We start from the raw sequence: 21,804 nt of genomic DNA, 5'->3' as shown, positions 1-21,804 counted from the left end.
TGAATGGTTTAAAACATAGCTATCAATTCTTTATTACTCTAGCCAAACGGAGTTCCATCAAGCAACGTTCACTGACCCTGTAGATGTGCTGCTTCTGTCAGGCTGCAGGTTCAATGACATGGGAATCCAGTTGAGAGAGGCTGCTGCATGGAGCTGGAGAGTCAGAGTTCTGAGTATGCTTACCCTTCTCTTCTCTTTCTCCATGAAGCCTCATGGACCCGAAGCCTATGTGTACCCAGGACCTGTCAAAACTTTAGATCTGCTGTGTGCTGAGAAAGCCTTTTCCCAATTACTCACTGAGACATGAGGAAGCAGCTCTGGGAAGGCGTCACTTGATGTTTTGACTTGTATAGAACTAGGGTCAGATCACTGTCCTTTACTTCCCAGTTGTCTTACTTTTTATTCTTGCCTTGGGGTTTTCTCCAGCTCTCTGTCTGGCTACTTTATATTGTGCCCAACCAAAGGCTTGGTCCTGTCCCCACTCCCCAGCCAGTTCATGCTGTTACCAATTTGGGGTTTTCTCTGGTGTCTCTCCCAGCCATGTTTATGCTACTTCAGGCTATGGACTTCCTTCTAGGTCTCACCTCTCGGCTGCCTTCTGACTGGAGACTCTCTCCGGCACTACTTCCAGCATCTTGATATTACTCTAGGGGATGCATGTTCCTTTCTTTCCCTGTCCCTACAGCCCCTGTCTTCTCTCCACAGCTCACCCATGACCCCAGTTAACCTGTCCTAATTTATACCATGTTTGTGTTTTTATTAAAGTTGGAGATGGTAGCGATCCATATAGGTAGGGTTACCTAACACTTTCCATTGTAAGACCCAGTTTTCAATTACTTATAACTTTAACCATTCAGGCTGAAATTTTCCATGTCAGTATTGCAAAGAGACTTGGGGCCTGATTCTATCTTATGTACACACTGTAATTTCAGAGTAACAACCGTAAAGTCAACAGAATGACACGACTATAAGTGTGATCAAAATCAAGTCCTCAGATTGTGGTCTTATTAAATATTTTCATTTCAGTGGGTTTAAATATTTTAAGCATTTTTAAACTAATGTATTCTTTCTTGTCTCTTTTTAGAACACAGAAAATGTGCAAATAACACTGTTACAATATATGGGGGCGGATAGTTCAGTGGTTTGAGCATTGGCTGGCTAAACCCAGGGTTGTGAGTTCAATCCTTGAAAGCGGCCATTTAGGGATCCGGGGCAAAAATAAGGGACGGTACTTGGTCCCGCTGGGAAGGCAGGGTTGTGGACTCAATGACCTTTCAAGGTCCTTTCTTATCTCCATATTATTATTATATGTGGACAATAAACATTTGTTATTTCAGTCAGATAATCTTTTCCCATAGCTAGCAGGAACAATTTCAAATGACAAACATACAGTTTATTATTTGTAGGAGATCATCTTATCCCTTGAATAATTAACTCAATCCTTTCCTCTTTTCTCCTTTTTACTTTGTATAGGCAAATGAGTAGTCCATAAATCACTTGGCCAAACAACCTGTTGGACAACTTCCAGGAAGCGTTGAGACATCCACCAAAATATCAAAGAGTATAATTATACTTTCATCATGTGTTCCAGCTCATCTGAGAATAGTCAAGAGACATTAAAGAAGACAATATCATCTGAATCTAATTATTGCTGACATGATGCTCAATATTGCTTATAGAACTCATCATCTTTGATTTGTTCATTAAACAATGGCCTAATCAGTTCCCACATTTCTCTAAGTATTTATTGAGAGGGTCATAATTTAGTGGTGATGAATTCCGTTTCTGGGATTTTGTGATGTATTCTGAACCACACTATCATATTAGGTTCTCCTTTAGTGAGCCAAGGTATTGGTATAACTCAAGCAATATGAAGACTTGATAAAGAGAAAGTTTTATTAGGTGTTGAAAAGTGATATTTTGTTTCAGAAAGGAGAGAACAACCTACTGATACTGCAGGACTCTTCTGTCCTTGTATCATTCTCATTACCAGAATATCTGAGTGTCTCACAGTCTTTATTTATTCTGTATGCACAGAATAACTAATTAACTTGTCCAAAGTCATGCAGGAAATCTATGGTGGAGCACTGAATTAAACCCAAGTCTCCTGAGTCCCAGGCTAGAGCCCTAACCACTGAATTATCCTTCCTCTCTTGCTGCTGCTCTCTTTTCAAATTGTAAACTATCAGCTGCTATAAACTCTGGACCATCCATGTTCTGGCTGAAGTTGTGCTGGAAACCACCTTGTTTAATCAATGGAAACCATAGTTGCTAACATGATTTCCCTGAGCATTATGGACAGGTGTGTTTTTTTTTTCTGAGAACAATGCTGGTCAGGCTGTGCATACTGTCATACTACCATACTGTCTGTAGCACAGTTTGATAACATAGTCCTTAAAAAAAGAGATTTCAGGATTCAGCGCAATATGCGCTTATGCCCCTTCTTTGCAATCATTACTCTGTGCCAGCTCAGGAGTGACCCTGCAGTCTCCAGGAGATTTTTTTTCCTTTGAACTCTCCCCCCAAAAGTCCTGACAATCTGTTGTGAACATGTCTTTTCTGTTTCAGTGGTTCCCTTGGCATCTTATTCCCACCTTTCTGGGTAGTTTGGAGGAGGGCCCAGCACACACAAGTGGTTCTTGAGCCCCCAAGCTTTTCTTCAATGAATTATTTCTACCATCTTCATCTATACCTTTTGCCCCACCCCCTTTCCAATCTTTAGGAGGAAAGGAGTTCTTCAGATGCACCCTAAAGTGCAAGGCCTGCTCAGCAGTGCTTCAAAAATCTACCCAGTCTTGATTCAGACATGGTTTGGTGCATTCAGCTTCTCATGCTCTCTCTTGTGGTCAGATTCCGCTGGTTCAATCAGCAGCTGAAAAACTATAGATCCTTACACTCGCTATGTAGGCCACTGTTCCTGAGGAAATAGCGGTCATTAGTGATACACCCATAAAGTGAGATGTACCCCTCTGCAGATGGTCAGTGCAAAGGTTATGTAGCACATAAGTTGTACTTGGCCCCTCAAAATAGAACTGTATTAATGCATAGGCCTTGTAATGGCTCTCTACATAGGACCCTATTTGGCGTGAAGAAAGGCTTAAAATCTGCATTTTTATTACAGGAAAATAAGGAAACTAATAGGATTCCATCAGTTTTATGGAGTCTGTAATGGAAAAACAAGATGCCTTGTGCCAGCCTCCAAGGCACCAGAGAAGATCCTTAACAGTTAAGATGCATCCTATGCTTTAGTGTACCCATTTGTTTCATATTATGTCATCACTGTTGAACCACATATCTACTGACTATTCGGCCAGAAACAACAACTAGAGCCTAGTGTCCTTTGAATCCAAATGAGTGGAGTTGCCACTTTCCTACTATAAATGTTAGTTGTTAGACATGACTTTAAATGGGATCAGTATGGTCTGGTAGAAAATCACAATCTTAAAGAAATAAAAGAGGTGTTACAGTAGCTTTCCAGAAAGGTCATACAGACCTTTAGCAATTTACAGACATCTCAGGTTCTTTTGGTCACTGCTTGTATGGTGGCTGAATCCATTTCAAATATTCCATGTCTAGCTAGCACAGTTTCCCACAGTTTTACTATTTATTAGGATTTCAGTCTGAGGCAAACTCCACCAGCGGGCACCCATCCATGTCTTTATATCTTTATGTACATTTATACTCAGAAGTACACAGGAGATACAAAGTAATAACATCAACCAGAACTGCAGAGTTTCTTCCTCTCACCCTCCAAACAACATTTGATCACCAGTTCGGTGCATTCCCATTATGCTTTCCCACCCTCCATTGCCTCAGCCTTCTGCTAATACCTGCTCAGATAGACAGACCTTGCAGAATGCCCAGAAAGTCAGCAAATTCAAGCTATTTCTTGGGGGGCTGGTGTTAGGATATAGATATTCAGGCCTGTCTGTAAAGGCCTGTACTTTAAGAATTTAGGGGTATTCTTATCACTTGGCTAGTTCTAGAGGTATAAAAGAAAGAATCAAAATCACTGTCTGCTGGTGTAAGGGCCTTTTCTTACTGTGACAGTCTGAGGCCCTGTGCTTAGGCTAAGGCCTTTGGCTAAGCAGCAGAGGCAGCCATAAGCCAGGAAGCGAACAGTCACATCCTCACATTCCAAACTAGTCACATTGAAAGAAGGTGCTATTGGGCTGTTAGGAATACAATCCTGTCCTGAATACAATCCTGTCCTGATAATTCCTATCACCTCCAGAGAAAGGGAAGTGCCTAGAAAATGTAAAAGGAAACTTAGTTTGATAGCATCCTGTCTGGCAAGAACTCACTTATCAATAGCTGGGATGTGAAATCCTCACTTCTGTATTGTTTTGTCATTAGAGTTCCCACTTTGCTATTGTTCGTCTGTATAATCTCTGTCTGGTTCTGTGATTGCTTCTGTCTGCTGTATAATTAATTTTGCTGGGTGTAATCTAATTAAGGTGGTGGGATATAATTGGTTAGCTAATCATGTTACAATATGTTAGGATTGGTTAGTTAAATTTCAGTAGAATGATTGGTTAAGGTATAGCTAAGAATATTACTATATAAATTAGGGGCAAACAGGAAGTAAGTTGGGATTCGAAAATAAGGAAAAAGGAACTTGTATTTAAGCTTGCTGGAAGTTCACCCCAATAAACATCGAATTGTTTGCACCTTCGGACTTCGGGTATTGTTGCTCTCTGTTCATGCGAGAAGGACCAGGGAAGTGGGAGAGTGAAGGAATAAGCTCTCTAACAGCTGGGGTGGTGGCAGAGCATTATAAAAGAAAGGGAACCTTACAACAAACTCTCTGCCAGATGTCCCTTCCCTTTTAAAATGGGGTGATCTATGTTCCGGGGCCTCTGCTGATGAGAACTGAGGCCGTATGACATGGAGAGAGGTGGTCTTTCAAGTTGGCAGGTTCCAAGCCATTTAGAGATTTAGAAGTCAAAATCAACAGCTCAGACCCCACCCAGAAATCAGTGGACAGCTTAAGTTTTCAGAGTGGTTTAGGGTGTAGCCCCATGTAAAGAACACTGTCGATTCCTATCCTGAGATAAGAAGATTGGGGCAGCAAAAGCCACATCTGAGAGAGAGACAAAATCTCTTGGCCAGTTACAGATTGGAAAAAATATTCCTATGCTCTGCTGCAATGTAATCAGCCAACAACTAATCACCAACAGCTTGCACTCTTACACTACAAATGACTGTCACAGTTTCAGTCAAAGGGAGAGCTCACACTTCATTGTATCTTGTGGTTGCTTCCTACAATTTCCAGCATCACCTCTGTCTTGTTCAGATTGAGCTTTAGCCAGTTATGTTTCATCCATCCCGCAAATTCCCCTAGAGAGCAAGTTAGGCATTCAACAGCACTAGCTGCATAAGGATACACACAGCACCCAGAAATTGTCTGCAACAGATCTTAACAATAACTGAACCTGACACCCTGGCGTGAAAACCTGGCCTCCATTGAAGTCAATGAAAGTTTTACAATTGACTTCATTGGGGACAGGATTTCAGTCTTGATCCTTTGGGCACACCAGATTGAAAAGCTTCAAGCTCAGTGGAATGTGTTCTGCTTAGACTTATTTAACAGTCAGGAACAATAAAGAAATTGAGTCCATAAATATGGAGATGTTTTTGGGCTCCTCCCGACACACTCTGAAAAATGATCTATGATTCCTAATAAAACTTATTGCAAATTTAGGGCCCATCTCTGCTTCTTCTGAAGTCAAAGGTAGTGTGGGCACTGACTTCAACATGAGCAGTCCAGTGCTCTCCAAAAATGGAAAAATAAATGGATTACTTGATGATTTTTGCAGAACAAGAGATTTTATCCGTTGATGAAACAATTTTCTAGGAGGCACTTACATTGTTTTGATCTGATGTCAGTTCGACAGCCTGGGTACTGAAAGTCTGCCAAAGAAATGCAAGATAGTGAGTAATGCGGCTTCAGTAAAGACACTCAGTGACAGTATAAATCCCGCCAAAAGAAATAATTTGTGATTTTGCAGAAATACATGTGCAAAGCAAGTAGAATTGCTTAGCAGCTGCTGTTTGAACTTTTCTGGCTTGTTCATCTTGTAAACCAAATCAACAAAGAACCTTTTCGATTTCTATGGATTTTTGTCCCCCTCAGAACTGCTAGAATAAAACTTATGTACCAGTTGCAAAATACACATTGTTGGGATTACTTTTCTTATTAAATTTGATTCAATTGTTTCATTTTTCAGAAATACATGACATTTATATTTTATGCTATAATTCAATAGGGGACTAGACTGCTCAACAGAAGACAAAGACATGGAAACAAAATATTCTACCTACAAATCTGCATGGGTAAGCCAACAAAATGGCTCTCACAAGTTTGCCAGTAACTAGAGAGCAGCATCCAAAGCACTTTGTGACAGAATATACCCCAGTATTCCCACCTTACACACGAGTGTAATAAACTTTGTACAAACTACGCCTTGTAAAGTATCATTTGAAAACTCATAATTTGCTGATCAGTATCATTCTGACAAAATGGATGACAACTTTGTATGTGACGTTATAAGATTCCACTGTATGTTCCAAACTGAGGTTGGCAAGCTGGTCTGTCTAAAAGCAAAGAAATGTGTGCTCTGCTCAGTTTGCATTTAAGCAGTAAGCAGAATTGTCAAACAGAAAGGGAAACACAGGAAGCTCAAACAGGTGAGGAAAAAGTAGCAGGGACATCCCTCCACATAGACATTTTTTCAAGAGGGGGGACTGAAGCTATAAAAGGGAGGGACAGACACTCAAAGGCACCCTCTGTCTCTCTGTGCCTATCACATTAACTGCACCTGAAGCAACAAAGGAAGCCTTTGTTGGACTCTGGGAGAAGGGGGCCTAACCTAAAAAGTTTGGTTAGCAAGACTGCTGAGAGCATATGGTGAGAACTTTGTTTTGAATTTAATATAGTTTAAGTTAGGCACCAGTTGCATTTCATCTTTATTTTTCTTGTAACCCATTTCTGACTTTTATGCCTTATTACTTGTACTCACTTAAAATATGTCTCTTTGTACTTGGTAAACTTGTTTTATCTAATCCAATGTGTTTAAATTGAAGTGTCTGGGAAACGCCATTTGGGGTAACAAGTGTGTGCATATTATTTCTATTAAATAATTTCTATTCTATTTCTATTAAAGAAATAATGGACTTTGTATAGTTTGTACTGTCCAGGAGCGTGCTGGGCAGTACAGACATATATTTTTTGGGGGGGAGCATCTAAGACTGGAGGTGTTTTGGGGTCACCCTGCTGTATAACCAAAGCTAGTGAGGGTCAGAGTGTAACCCAAATGTGGCTGGCAGGATGCAGTTATACACAAACACTCAGGGTGTGGCTTGCATGCTAGAAGGCTGTTTCTGAGCAACCCAGTTCAGAGCTACTTCAGCAAAGCATTGTAAGGCATCCAAAGTTGCAGGGCAAGGGTGGCACAGTTACTCATTAGTCTGGACTGTACCCTGGTATGTCACATGCTGATATACTGTATATACAATTTTTTGATGAAATAATTATACAGAGCAATATGATGAACAAGACAGTTTTGGCATCCTGCTGAGAATTGAGTCCAGCAGTGCATTCCTAATATTCTGTCCCCTATCCTAATGGAAACTTTGGTTTATTTTTTTTAAATGAACAAGCTGCTAGCAAAATTGTGCAATACCACAAATTCTTTTCTTAGCATCAGAGACTTTTAAAGTAGACCAAGGATGTAGCTTTCATTAGATTTCAAACCAGGCCACTTACTGTTTAGGTGCCTAAATATGCATTGGGAAGCTTAACTGTAAGTTCCCATTTCACAAATATCTAGGTATCTGATCCTTTGCAACAAACCCATACTGTTATTTAATGGTATTTTTGCTTTTAAAATACATTTCATGATTACTCACTAAGCTTATTAGAACTAGTAGCCTTAATTCTTTTTCCTTGCTTCATTTTCTGCATGAATATGTGAATAAGTGTTAGAGGCTGGTTTGATGTCTGAAATAATTTTCATTTGATGTCTGAAATGATTTCAGTTTCCTGATAAAGGGCAACTTTTCCTATCCAATTCACATTGCAGAGTTCTTCTGCCCTAGTGTTGTGCACAGAACATCCCTTTATGGCTGTGGACATTCTCTTCAGAGTGTGAAATAGGCAATAGAGATCGAGGGTGCCGACCACAGAAAATAATTTTGTCATTAATGAGCAATGTATATAAAACTTTACATTTTACTTCCTACTGGGCACATATCCAATCCATGTTCTTAGAAATTATCAATTTATGCGGCCGCAGAGGGAAAATATACCTCAATATGGAGCTTAGCTGAATCTTCCTTAATGTCCATTTGTAAGAAATACTGGTGATTTAAGTACTTGGGGAACATCTTGTACATGATTTTAGGATCTGGGAGTGGAGACTTATATATCTTTGTGTGTGTCTCACAGATTCTACTTTTTCCTTTCCAAAGCCCACACACCAGTCAGCAGAGGCCTAAGTGTATACATTTAAATTGTCTGAATTCCATTATGAGAAATAAGAAGCAGATAGATTTTTCACAACACACATTTTCAAACATCTGTAAATTCTTTATACACCAACATTTTTTCCAGATGCAAATTATCCACCTTTCCCAGGAAATAGGAATAGGACAAAATATAATAGGCACAGGATTCTATAAAGGAATAGGATTTTTGATCTATTATTTGCACAAACATCTCACAACCCTTTTGTAACAACTTGTTGTGACCTTTATTTTAAATCAAACAAAACAGTCTAGTTTGGCAGCCAACTAAAACATCTGTATGGAGGACAAAGAAATTAGTCCATGTTCACATGCAAAGATGATTAAAATAAAATTCAGACATCAATAATTGATCCCGGATGTTCTTCAGCTTCTTGACCCATAGCTGTCAGTCGTTCCTGCTGTAGTTAGAGAGTCAGAGAGTTCTTTCTTGTTGGTTTTTTTCCAAGGTGATTTGGCAAGTATTTTAAAAGCTTTGAAGAGTCAAATCTAGGAATCCATACAATAAATATGATTTCTGTATGCAATCTAAGGCCAGGCCATAACAATTAAATGATCATTTTTTCCCCCAAAGGTACTTTAATCACTTGGTTTGAAGCATTTAGATCAGAAAAAGAACAATTGATCGTTTGGAAAGGAAAGTTGCTTGGTTTTTTTGTTTTTGTTAAGCAAAAACAAAAAACAACAAAAAAAACCCCCAAAGATTCCTATGATAACTTTGAAATACAAGAGATGTCAATGATACAAGATTTCTCTAAGATCACCGTATGCTACAGGTGAGAAAAGGTATTCTTTTGCATTATGTGTAGCGGCAAATGTTTTAAATTTCCCACATTTTTAGCCTTTATTACAGTGTAAGCTTGAAGATATTCTCACAGTTATAGGTGAAAAAATGGGCTAGATTCTCAGCTGGTGAAAATCAGCATAGTTCTACTGACTTCCTTTTTTTTGGTGTATCTGGTCCATTGTTTTATTTATGTATTTTTATAGTGACTAAGAATGTGCCATCCTCTTACTAAAATAATAATAATTAATAAAGAGAAAACACAACAGCTACCTAGTAGCTGAAAGTGACAAACCTGTCAGTTGCAAAATGGCCACTTAAAGATTGTAACTGCTTGGCTGTGCTAAATTTAAAGGGCCAGCCACTTGAAAGGCATGCTGAGGGGAAAATGACAACCCTGAAGTACAGAGTGTTAGAAAAGACCAGGAAATCACCAATGATTTTACTGCTATTACTTTGGCGGTGTTTTTATCCCAATGGCAGTTTATATATTGATTTATAAAAGATCAATAAAAAGAAATATAAGGAAAAAAATCAGTGGCTAGCTAAATAAGAATAATCTAAGAATTTTCAAAACAATATTTCAGATGTTCAGTATTGTTGCTCTTTTAATTTTTCCACAGATATGAATGGTGCAGGTGTCTCGTATAAAGAACTACATTAATTTAATATCGAGTTTTTTCAGTTAGGCACTCAACAGTCAGGAAAAGACAAATCAATTTAAGATGTAGTATCTGGTGTAAGTATAGTTTACTGTATACTTTTCACATAGATAACTGTCCTGAACTCTTTTTGGTATACACAAAATAATACATAAAACTATAAGTGGAATATATGTCTGTCTAAGGCTGTAGGACAACTGCATTATGTTGAATTATTTGAGAAGGTAATATGGGCATATAATTAAGACTCTATAACAATGAGTGAACACAAAAGGGTTGAGTTAGTGAGCACATTCAACTTTAACTTTTGCATATCTTCCCTTCACAGTTTTTTAATATTAAATTAATGTAGATACATGCATTTAATTTCCTAGGGGAAAAAAGGATAAAATGGAGAAACTCAAAAGATAGTTTCATTCCTCATGACTTCCAAGAGCTGCTGGTTTTCAGAATAAATAAGTAAATAAATCAAAAGAAAAAACTGCAACTACAGTTGCAAATGCCATAGTGAAATTATTTGGCTAGACATCACCTGAACTCTGCCATCCTAGAACAAGACCTTTGGGACACCTTTGCCCTAAGAAGAGGAGGAACTTTTTAACCAGATCCTGCGTCACAATTCACATTATTTAATGTCATCATTTAACTAAAGTTATTTCTGTTTAGAAAAAGGTTTTCTTGCTCACAGGACATCTGCTCGCCACACTCAATTCTGCCGCGAAGTGTTATTGTTGAATTGGTGGTTTCACAGTTACTTCTGTGGCAAGTAGACAGGCAAATTCAGATGCAACACACTGTAAATGATGGTGGATGTTGCACATCTGTAAGTTCTGTTTTTCTATTTTGGAGGCATATGCTTTATTGAATATGGTCACTGGAGCTAGAGATTTTCCAGGAACCCTGACAAGAAGCCTTTTGCAAAAGGGAGATCAAAGGAGATGCCTTGTACACATCAAGTAGCCACCATCAATCCAGAATGTAGCAGATTGGTAACATCACATAAGTTATTGTGAAATTCTATGCAAAGCAGAACTGGAACTCAGTCACTGATTTCCGTGCAGGAGCATTCAGTTAAAGAGTAAAAGTGGTGAGGGACTATAGTTGTTATTCTCCGGTAATTATTGCCAGGATGTTTGCATACTGTTTTGAAGCATAAACCATAGGGTTTTCCTATTTGTTTTGTTAACCCAGGGGTGGGGGAGAGAGGAGGACAATAGGGGCTACTACCCCCGCAGTGGAAATATTGTGGGAGGCTGATCTATGTTTCTGCCTCTACACACTGTTCCCTTTAAATTGCATGGGCTCTGACCTCAGCCTCTGACATATCGCACAAGGAGACTTGTGGCATCTCTGTTAGGCCAGATACAAACCGTTTAGCGTTTTATAAATTAAAACCAGCACCTTAAATTGCATCCAGAAGTGAATTGGCAACCAGTGCAGATCTCAGAGCCAAGGTATAACCAGCACCCTGCTGGAAAAGATGCTATGCAAGTAGACCAATAGCTGAAGTTTGTGAATAGACTTTGAGGGTGTACCTCGTTTAGAGCACATTACAGTCTCCAGTGCTGAGGTGACAAGATTATTATATCTGACATTTCCCTCTCTCTCTCTTTTTTGTTGTTGTTGTTTTGTGGGGGAACAGGGGTGTGTGTGTTTTGTTAGCTTGTAAATTAACATGTCAACTGGAAGAGGGAAGAATAAAACCTCAGCTAAAGCTCAAGAGCAGGACAAATAGCTATTTCCTTGAGTCTCACTATGGCTTATTGAGAGAAGTAGTAGTAGCTAGCAGAGTTTCTGACTCAGCTGCACACAGTCCCTCCTGTCCTGTAACGTCCTCTAAGGAGTTTTCAGTTGCAGCCGTCTGACTGTGGATATTTCTTTCAAAAAGTGCCATATGTCAACCCCATTTACTAATGTAGAAAACAGGATGGAAGCGAAAATCGATGATCTGGAGTTTGTGGGTTATATTATTGGAGAATTCTTTACAGCAAAAGCTTCAGTTAGCGAGTGACTCTGATAAAGGGTTAATCTGATGATCTCCCTAAGAAATTGTCATCTACTGTACTTAGAGTGAAGAAAGTTCTACATTGGTCAGGAAAGCAGAAATCTCGAAGAACCATTCTTACTCCTCTGCTGACTGGTTGCTTGCTCCAACCATTCCCCTCCTTCAGAGTTTCCTCACATCAGCCTCACCTCACATATCTGCCATTATCCTTCCCACTATTGTCTCCCCTTTCTTGCCTCTCCTAACCCCCCAAAACCCTACCTTTGTCTTCCTTTTAGTTAATTTCCTTTCTCTCCCACTCTTTCCCTAGCATGCATTTTATGTTAATAACAGTATAAAATATGACGTAAATATAATCTCACAACATAAATTGTGTGTATATGTACACAATATGCAAAATTGTGGAACTTCCATGATGCTTTCACACCATCACTCTGCTTGCACGTACTATCCCTTTCCCACAGCTTGTGCTTGTTTTGTCTATGTAGATTATAAGCTCTCAGGCCATGGAATGCAATTACCCTATGTCTGTTCAGAGCCTAGCATAATGGAGCCATGATTTCAGTATGGAGCTCTCTAAAATCCCCATATAATGCATATAATAAATAATAGTAGCAGCCATGTTCTTGGAACCTAAGCAGAGATGATGATTAAAGTAGGGTGAAACCTTACTCTTTCTATCCTCCTGTTTAAGCAGAGCGTGTTTAAGATGCTGAGTCCCTTCTTGGCACTATGAGTGACACCAGAAGTACTTATGTGGTCTTTCATTGTAACAGCAAGGCATATTTAATACAACAACAAAAAATATCAAAATACAGAAATTACTCAATGCACTCTCAACAAGTGGTGGCAATAAAATTGCCACCATCTTATAGTTCCATTTTTATATAACTGATTGATGTCACTGATAGACTTTTTGTTTTCATATTTGTGCACAGAAAAATTCCCCCCACCCTGACTGTCAAGAGCATGCCATGGGCACACAAATTAGCAAAGTACTAGTACCCCAGGATAACAACCAAACGCAATATTTAATCAACAAACAATCAAACATATGCTGGGCAAGCTAAAAGCACTTACTTAATGCTCTAAGGCAGTAGTGTCCAATAGGTTCACCACTAGCCACATGTGGCTAATAGGCTATTGAATTGTGGCTAATGCATGTGGCTTTTTTATTACGTGGCTAATAAGAAAAATTCAAAACCACAAGTGTGGCTAGCAGTGTGGCTAGCATCGAATTTCTGTTGGACACCACTGCTCTAAGGAAAGCCGAAGTATTGTTGAAAGATACATGCATCCGATGGAGTGAGCTGTAGCTCACGAAAGCTTATGCTCAAGTAAATTTGTTAGTCTCTAAGGTGCCACAAGTACTCCTTTTTGCGGATACAGACTAACACGGCTGCTACTCTGAAACTTGAAAGATCGCGTTATTCCTAATGGTATGCCAGTGTTTCCTTTTGCCTCAGATAAAGACCAAGTGCTGGGCTGTTACACGCCAAACAGGTCACATTTCTATGCAAGGAAAGTTTGTCCTCTCTCTTCCTGAACATAACATGAGCAATCCAGGGAAGTGGTCACAGAATGGATTCATGAAAGGAAGACTATTTCTCCCATCAGGGGGCCACTAGGGCTGATCTTTATCTGGCTTAGTGATCGGTTCTTCCGGATGAAAATAAATACTAGAGTATTTTTAATCCAACAGTACAAAATAGGTTTTAGTGATTATGCTACCCCTGCAGTTATACAATAAGAACAAAGTGTTATTAGATTCTTTTAAGGATGACTTGTGCCACAATCCTGCAACTGGAATTGTGCAGGCAGGTTTTGGATTCCTCAGTTTATGGATGCCCGCTTGAAACACCTAAAAGAGGCCTGATTTTCAGAAGTTGGCTGTTCCGTACTTTCAGTAAATCAGGCCATCTTAAAGTATGTCAAATTGGGCACCCAAAAATTGAAGCACTGAAAATTACTGGTCACTTTTGAAAATCTTGGGCAATGTGTACTCTTTATCTCTCCCAGCTCCCCACAGCTGGTGCATACAGAAGTTACTTGTACTTACTTACCACAAAATCCCCCATAGCGTGTTTTGTTATAGCCAGTCATCAGAAATTATGAGACTGCTCAGGCTATTCTTACTTTAAACCAAGAAATCATAAAATAGGTACAGTGCCGTGTCACAGCATCCAAAGTATTTTTTATGTGCAGGTAATATGGGCAAGATTGCCCCCCCCCAAAAAAAAAGTGGCTTCAGGTATTTATGGTATTTTATTACTTTCAAGTAATACAGATGTGTTTAAAAACGAACAATACAACCTGTGATGGAGTAGCTCTCTCTCAGGATACAATCAAGCCCTCTCTACCAGTGATGGAAATCCTGGAGCTCATAAAAACATTTCTGAAGAGGAACATTTTGCCTTAGAATTGGCCCAGATTGCACCCAACAGCAGGTATTTTTAAAAAATATATCCCATTGAATATCATCTAACCTCTGCAATATCTTCATCTCTACAGCCCTCTGGAAATTAAGTAGTATGCACACTGTACTGAACTAAAAAGAAAAGGAGTACTTGTGGCACCTTAGAGACTAACCAATTTATTTGAGCATAAGCTTTCGTGAGCTACAACTCACTTCATCGGATGCAAACTGTGGAAAGTGTAGAAGATCTTTTATACACACAAAGCATGAAAAAATACCTCCCCCCACCCCACTCTCCTGCTGGCAATAGCTTATCTAAAGTGATCACTCTCCTTACAATGTGTATGATAATCAAGTTGGGCCATTTCCAGCACAAATCCAGGGTTTAACAAGAACGTCTGGGGGGGGGGGGTTAGGAAAAAACAAGGGGAAATAGGTTATCTTGCATAATGACTTAGCCACTCCCAGTCTCTATTCAATCCTAAGTTAATTGTATCCAATTTGCAAATCAATTCCAATTCAACAGTTTCTCGCTGGAGTCTGGATTTGAAGTGTTTTTGTTGAAGAATTGCAACTTTCATGTCTGTAATCGCGTGACCAGAGAGATTGAAGTGTTCTCCGACTGGTTTATGAATGTTATAATTCTTGACATCTGATTTGTGTCCATTTATTCTTTTACGTAGAGACTGTCCAGTTTGACCAATGTACATGGCAGAGGGGCATTGCTGGCACATGATGGCATATATCACATTGGTGGATGTGCAGGTGAACGAGCCTCTGATAGTGTGGCTGATGTTATTAGGCCCTGTGATGGTGTCCCCTGAATAGATATGTGGGCACAGTTGGCAATGGGCTTTGTTGCAAGGATAGGTTCCTGGGTTAGTGGTTCTGTTGTGTGGTATGTGGTTGCTGGTGAGTATTTGCTTCAGGTTGGGGGGCTGTCTGTAGGCAAGGACTGGCCTGTCTCCCAGGATTTGTGAGAGTGTTGGGTCATCCTTCAGGATAGGTTGTAGATCCCTGATAATGCGTTGGAGGGGTTTTAGTTGGGGGCTGAAGGTGACGGCCAGTGGCGTTCTGTTATTTTCTTTGTTAGGCCTGTCCTGTAGTAGGTGACTTCTGGGAACTCTTCTGGCTCTATCAATCTGTTTCTTCACTTCCGCAGGTGGGTACTGTAGTTGTAAGAATGCTTGATAGAGATCTTGTAGGTGTTTGTCTCTGTCTGAGGGGTTGGAGCAAATGCGGTTGTATCGCAGAGCTTGGCTGTAGACGATGGATCGTGTGGTGTGGTCAGGGTGAAAGCTGGAGGCATGTAGGTAGGAATAGCGGTCAGCAGGTTTCCGGTATAGGGTGGTGTTTATGTGACCATCGTTTATTAGCACTGTAGTGTCCAGGAAGTGGATCTCTTGTGTGGACTGGACCAGGCTGAGGTTGATGGTGGGATGGAAATTGTTGAAATCATGGTGGAATTCCTCAAGGGCTTCTTTTCCATGGGTCCAGACGATGAAGATGTCATCAATATAGCGCAAGTAGAGTAGGGGCATTAGGGGACGAGAGCTGAGGAAGCATTGTTCTAAGTCAGCCATAAAAATGTTGGCATACTGTGGGGCCATGCGGGTTCCCATAGCAGTGCCGCAGATCTGAAGGTATACATTGTCCCCAAATGTAAAATAGTTATGGGTAAGGACAAAGTCACAAAGTTCAGCCACCAGGTTAGCCGTGACATTATCAAGGATAGTGTTCTTGATGGCTTGTAGTCCATCTTTGTGTGGAATGTTGGTGTAGAGGGCTTCTACATCCATAGTGGCCAGGATGGTGTTATCAGGAAGATCACCGATGGATTGTAGTTTCCTCAGGAAGTCAGTGGTGTCTCGAAGGTAGCTGGGAGCGCTGGGAGCGTAGGGCCTGAGGAGGGAGTCTACATAGCCATTTCCCAGAAGTCACCTACTACAGGACAGGCCTAACAAAGAAAATAACAGAACGCCACTGGCCGTCACCTTCAGCCCCCAACTAAAACCCCTCCAACGCATTATTAAGGATCTACAACCTATCCTGAAGGATGACCCAACACTCTCACAAATCCTGGGAGACAGGCCAGTCCTTGCCTACAGACAGCCCCCCAACCTGAAGCAAATACTCACCAGCAACCACATACCACACAATAGAACCACTAACCCAGGAACCTATCCTTGCAACAAAGCCCGTTGCCAACTGTGCCCACATATCTATTCAGGGGACACCATCACAGGGCCTAATAACATCAGCCACACTATCAGAGGCTCGTTCACCTGCACATCCACCAATGTGATATATGCCATTATGTGCCAGCAATGCCCCTCTGCCATGTACATTGGTCAAACTGGACAGTCTCTACGTAAAAGAATAAATGGACACAAATCAGATGTCAAGAATTATAACATTCATAAACCAGTCGGAGAACACTTCAATCTCTCTGGTCACGCGATTACAGACATGAAAGTTGCAATTCTTCAACAAAAAAACCTCAAATCCAGACTCCAGCGAGAAACTGTTGAATTGGAATTGATTTGCAAATTGGATACAATTAACTTAGGCTTGAATAGAGACTGGGAGTGGCTAAGTCATTATGCAAGGTAACCTATTTCCCCTTGTTTTTTCCTAACCCGCCCCCCGCCCCCAGACGTTCTTGTTAAACCCTGGATTTGTGCTGGAAATGGCCCACCTTGATTATCATACACATTGTAAGGAGAGTGGTCACTTTAGATAAGCTATTACCAGCAGGAGAGTGGGTTTGTGTGTGGGCGGGGGCAGGGGCTGAGAAAACCTGGATTTGTGCTGGAAATGGCCCAACTTGATTATCATACACGTTGTAAGGAGAGTGATCACTTTAGATAAGCTATTGCCAGCAGGAGAGTGGGGTGGGGGGAGGTATTTTTTCATGCTTTGTGTGTATAAAAGATCTTCTACACTTTCCACAGTATGCATCCGATGAAGTGAGCTGTAGCTCACGAAAGCTTATGCTCAAATAAATTGGTTAGTCTCTAAGATGCCACAAGTACTCCTTTTCTTTTTGCGAATACAGACTAACACGGCTGTTACTCTGAAACCTGTATTGAACTATTGATTTTTCTCACTATTTTTCAGGAATTAAGAATGAGATTCTGTATTGGACCTCTAGAGTTAGAATTACTGTCCTTTTAATCGTGGAAGATCACTACAACACAGCTTGGAAGTGTTTAAGATGTGCAGAGGAATTAGGTAAGACTCTTTTTTATCCTTTTTAGTACCTAACTGTTTTCAAACTCCTGACACAATTAATTAGACAAAAAGAAATTACCAAAGAGATTCCTACTGTCATTTGACAATCTAAATGTTGCATGTACATAGCTGGTGTTTTGTAAACATTCTACAAGATCCTGTTCTCAATTTCCTCCATTCTTTCATGTAATAATAGTTTTGGTTAAATCTCCGGATACATGGTAAATTGGACGAAGTTTGAAGCTGTGCTTCTTTAATAGATTTTCTTGTAAAAATGTCCGATTTGAATATTAGTTCCTTCATCGTATAAGACATTAGGGATTCACAAATTAGAAATTTATTAAACCGTTGCAATAAGACTCATAACATTAAAGGTGGGAAAGAGTTATTGGGTCACTGTCGTAAATATAAAGGGAAGGGTGACCACCTTTCTGTATACAGAACAATAAAATTCCTCCTGGCCAGAGGCAAAACCCTTTCACCTGTAAAGGATTAAGAAGCTGAGATAACCTCACTGGCACTTGACCAAAATGACCAATGAGGAGACAAGTTACTTTCAGAGCTGGGGGGGAACAAAGGGTCTGTCTGTCTGTGTGATGCTTTTTCCAGGAACAGATCAGGAATGCTCTTCAGAACTCCTGTAAAAAGTTAAAAGAAAAGGAGTACTTGTGGCACCTTAGAGACTAACAAATTTATTTGAGCATAAGCTTTTGTGAGCTACAGCTTGGGATATATTTATTTTCGCGTGACCATGGTGAAAAATAGCTCTTGATATTTCAAAGTGCATGGTCAAATATCTTATGTAAGGCCTCGGCTTAGTCACATATTGAACCATAACGGATAATGATGAATTTAAGAACGTTTAACTGCTTTACTGAATAGAGCCTAAATATGGTTCTAAAATACAAAGAAGGCTTCATACTGTACTGTTTTTTCTAAGACACTCAAATAGAGAATAAAAAGAGTGATCCTTTCTGTAGGAAAATAAATACTGTGGAAAGTGTAGAAGATCTTTTATACACACAAAGCATGAAAAAATACCTCCCTCCACCCCACTCTCCTGCTGGCAATAGCTTATCTTAAGTGATCACTCTCCTTACAATGTGTATGATAATCAAGTTGGGCCATTTCCAGCACAAATTCAGGGTTTAACAAGAACGTCTGAGGGGGGGCGGGTTAGGAAAAACAAGGGGAAATAGGTTACCTTGCATAATGACTTAGCCACTCCCAGTCTCTATTCAAGCCTAAGTTAATTGTACCCAATTTGCAAATCAATTCCAATTCAACAGTTTCTCGCTGGAGTCTGGATTTGAGGTTTTTTTGTTGAAGAATTGCAACTTTCATGTCTGTAATCGCGTGACCAGAGAGATTGAAGTGTTCTCCGACTGGTTTATGAATGTTATAATTCTTGACATCTGATTTGTGTCCATTTATTCTTTTACGTAGAGACTGTCCAGTTTGACCAATGTACATGGCAGAGGGGCATTGCTGGCACATGATGGCATATATCACATTGGTTGATGTGCAGGTGAACGAGCCTCTGATAGTGTGGCTGATGTTATTAGGTTTGATGAACCAGACTAGTTACCATGACTATACCAGGAAAGGAGAACCGATAAAGTCCTCTAAGTAGTTTTTATATTGGAGAAGATTCAAATAAGATGGACACTAAATACATTTCCGAAGAAGAGGAGTGCTTTAAAATGACTGGGTTCTGGTGGCATCCACGTGAAAAGGCCAACATCTCACACAGCACTTTGTCTATGCTAGGAAAAATCCAATATGTAATTCACCACCAGTGCAGCTCCACTGGTTGTAGCAATAGTGGAAACTGTAGTGTAGACAGGGTGAAGGAAGTCCTGTCTACAATACAGATTCCACCAGTGTTGCTGCACCAGGGAACAATTACAGATCCAGAATGCTAGAAAATACAGACTGAATGGATTGTGTGAGATGCATTCACGGTAGAAAGTTAGTTCTTGGTTGGCCAGGGGAATTCCTAGTTGTTCACTATATTTTAATGGCTTTTGTTTTCCTTTTGCTTTCTGTGCCTCTAAGCTACCTTTTCTTTCTTTTCCCTTCAGTCTTTCAGGGTCTGTCTTTCCTCAGAATAATTCATGTGAAGTATGATTAAAGATATTTGTTTTCTCAATTCCGTAAGCTTACCTTTCCCTCCAATATTTTCCTCAGTATGTGAGAGATTTGGTATTCTTTAATCGTTCTTCACTCCTCTTACTTAACTGAAGCTCTGAAGAAAGGAACTTATCTCAGGCTCTGATCAAACCAGGAAAAGCAGATTATCTGGGCTCCCTTTTCTTCATCTTGACCTGTAATCAATGAAGATATCTTCACATAGCACAATTAGCCTCAGACAAGGTTCTCATGTGCATGGAGTACAAGATCAGAGCAGGCCATACATACTTCAGCAGCTCTCAACTGGGAGCAGACATCAATTCCCCTATATGCAAGTTCAGACAAGGTTATTGTTTGATGTGGAATAGCTAAGGTGTCTCATCTTCCTGCCTCATAACATCTTTTGCAAAGGAAAAGCATCTTCCAATACAGTAGCTGTTATCACTTGCTAGTGGGGTTTTGCCCATCCCATTTTCTGGATCATCCCTTAGGGTCATTACTCAAGTGAAGGTGACTTACTTTAAACACACTAATTGACATTATTTCTAAGAACAATGAGGCAGGAAGTTTGGCATACCCATGAAACTCATTAATCCCTGGAGTAACTATTGCCTTCAATGAAGTTATAACAAAGGTAGATTTGGCCCATTGTTTATGGTAAGTAAATCATTAATTTTACAAATGTAAATAAAGAAAAAGGATTTACTTTCAAAAAAACTGGAAGACTATCTGTGCCCTTCACTTCATACATATTTTACAATCCAGACCTACTCCTTGATAACCAATTAAAATAAAACTGAAGTGTAATACCATATAAAAACAAGTTTTGGAATTGAGGCACAAGAGAGTGGGTGAAGACCTGCATGTTAATGTTTCTGTAGTGGCTGCATTGGTGTGAAGAAGCTGCCATCAATGCAATATCAGCATACAGAGACCGTCCTGTCTGTCTAACTTATCACCAGGTTCAGGTAGGCGTGCATTAGATATTGCATTGACCAGTGTGGAGGCTGCATTTATTTCTCATACATTCAGCTTCTGACAAGTGGTGTGATGAGCTGGGCGTGGCTGCTGTTCAGCAGTGCACAACATTGCTAGACTACACTTTAAGACAGGAAGTAAACAACACTGGGCCAGATCCTCAGCTGGTGTAAAGCAGCATAACTCCATTGACTTGAATGGAGCTACATCCCATTGCACCAGCTGACGATCAGGCTCACTGTTTTCAGCTGAATTGTATGTAGAATGTAGGCAGGCAGAACATAGTTGACCAAACTGCACACGTGGTCAGGGTCATAGTTATTTCTTAGGCTTGCTGCTTCCTACACAAAAAGTCACTACAAAGAAAATACACAAATAGTGTAAGGTGGTAAAAAAGATTTTAACAGGAGTTTGGGACGGCTAGATTTGTCCCAATGGGATAAAGCTTGTAAGCCTGGTTCACCATTTTGTTACTTCAGTTTTATGGTGGTGTGATTCCAGTGAAACTAATGGAAAAGCCACTGATATAAAACTGGAGTAAAAAAATGGTGAAACAAGCTTCCTGTTTCTAGCCTATCAGGTTTGTAAGATATTGAACCTTCCTCCTTCACTGGAAGACTGAATATTAGCTATCTATGACACGGTGCATTTCAGACCAGTGAGGGGCTGTGTCACCTCCACGCTGCAGCTGTAGGTGCCTCCCAATGCTTTGCTGTTGTGGGTCAAAAACTCTTCTCCTCACAAAAATCCAAACAGTGTGCAGGTCACACCCTGAGTGTCTGAGTATAGCCACAGCCCTGATCCAGAAACTCTCACCCCCAGCAGCCTGTCAGTAACACCCCAGCCACATTCTGGCTTCCAGCAGCCTTGGCTACTACATGCAAGCCGACCCCAACATGTGCCCAGGCCTGAATTTCCCCCAAAAAAATATTAGTTCAGATATTTTAGGTCCGTTATCCCTGTAAGGGAACAATATACAGCAACTTGTTCCTTTTAAAACCACACAGCTCAGTTTAATCACAACACTGGATTAGTTTTGATTAAAGAAAAAAATTACGTTTATTTA

This window comes from Chelonia mydas, chromosome 4 (assembly GCF_015237465.2).
Source record: "Chelonia mydas isolate rCheMyd1 chromosome 4, rCheMyd1.pri.v2, whole genome shotgun sequence".
Lineage (NCBI taxonomy): Eukaryota > Metazoa > Chordata > Testudines > Cheloniidae > Chelonia > Chelonia mydas.
Note: the sequence above shows the minus strand (reverse complement) of the source record.